Genomic DNA, 1,595 nt, shown 5'->3' with positions numbered 1-1,595 from the left:
ATATTACATAGTTGTATACGAAGTGGCTATAGGGACAAATGAGTCTCGTAGTGAATAAAATATAAACAAAAGAGAAGCCATAATACGGCGAATTAAAAAATCATCAGCGTAAAATACGTAAATGATCATTGGGAATTAAATTAATTAAATAAAGTATTTTTATTTATCAAGAGAAAAGATGAACGTAATATAGCGAAATGCTTTTAATATTAAATATAAATTACTCATTTCGGTATTAAAATTTGTTAACTGTGAATCATTAAATAATTTATTTATTTATAAAAAAAACTCAAATAACTTAAATTGGTGTATTAATTTAGAAGAATTGCTATTTATGAAGTGAATATTACCTATAATTTAATAATTTTTAATAAATATCTTATGTGAAATATTTAATCCAGGCTATAAATACGTTAATTACTCTAAATATTCATTTAAATTTTACTACAATTTTGCTAAGTAAAATGAACGTTTTTTGTTATTAAGGCTATTTAAGTAATCTCCGCGTTAAATATTTCAGTAAAATTATTGTAATATTATAAACATGAAATATAAATGTTTAATTAAGAATGAATTAAAATATTTTTCAAAACGTTCGATTCATTTGGCATATCGACAAGATTCGAAAGTCAGACTTATGGATTAGAGAAAAGGTTGATAAAACCAGCTTTTGTGGCTCTGCAGCAATTGCGACTAGCCCAGAATAGACAAAAGAATTCAAAAACGAGCCAAAAGATAATAATCAAAATAATTTAAATTAAGTAACCCAGTCTTTTAACCGATCAGTCTACTACTTCCTATTTCTTTTCCAGGAACTTTTCCATTAAAGCACTTCTTGCTACGATACTAAAATCAGGGCGCTTTCCATCGTGCATGAACCACACTAGATGGTTGTTCTCTATGCTGGTAAATACGGATAAACATTCATCTATCTGGAAAAGACTTTGTGATAAAGAAAGTACGTTTCTGCTGAGTTTACATTCGAACGATCGTAAAAAATGAATGTCTACTAACGTCCCAAAACTGAAATTATTTGCCATTTTCAATCGTACAAACACAAAAATAAAGCGCTTTCGCAATTCAGTCACGGTAACGTTTCGTATAATAGATTACAAGGAACTTTTCAGCACAAATCCAGTCACGACTCATTAAAATCTCGAGTAAATATTTTAGGGACTTTGAGACATCACAGCCCCAAACTGTCTTCACTCTGTCACTTAAATCTTTACTGTTTTCAATTTATTTTCTATATTTTAAATTTTTTTATTGAAAATACACTAGTTGAAATAAAAATTATATAGAAGAAAGATTAAAATTTACTTACAAACATCTTGTTATTGACATACGTACTATACAACAATACGAAAGTATCACTTAATAATAACTATTATTTAGTTGCTATTCCGTTTACTTAATACAGTATCAGCAAAGTGTTCTTGTTACACGTTTCCCTCGGGTTGTTTCTTTCGCTACTTCAGTTGCTATGCTAACGGCGATGTTTACGTTGCGTGAGTAGATTATACAATATACATTATTAGCATTTAATATGTAAAGTTAAATTTATTGTGTTTATTTCCGAAGTAATTTCTGAAACA

This window comes from Centruroides vittatus, unplaced genomic scaffold, assembly GCF_030686945.1.
Source record: "Centruroides vittatus isolate TY-2023 unplaced genomic scaffold, ASM3068694v2 contig_630, whole genome shotgun sequence".
In the NCBI taxonomy this organism is placed as follows: domain Eukaryota; kingdom Metazoa; phylum Arthropoda; class Arachnida; order Scorpiones; family Buthidae; genus Centruroides; species Centruroides vittatus.
This window is presented reverse-complemented; position numbering follows the sequence as displayed.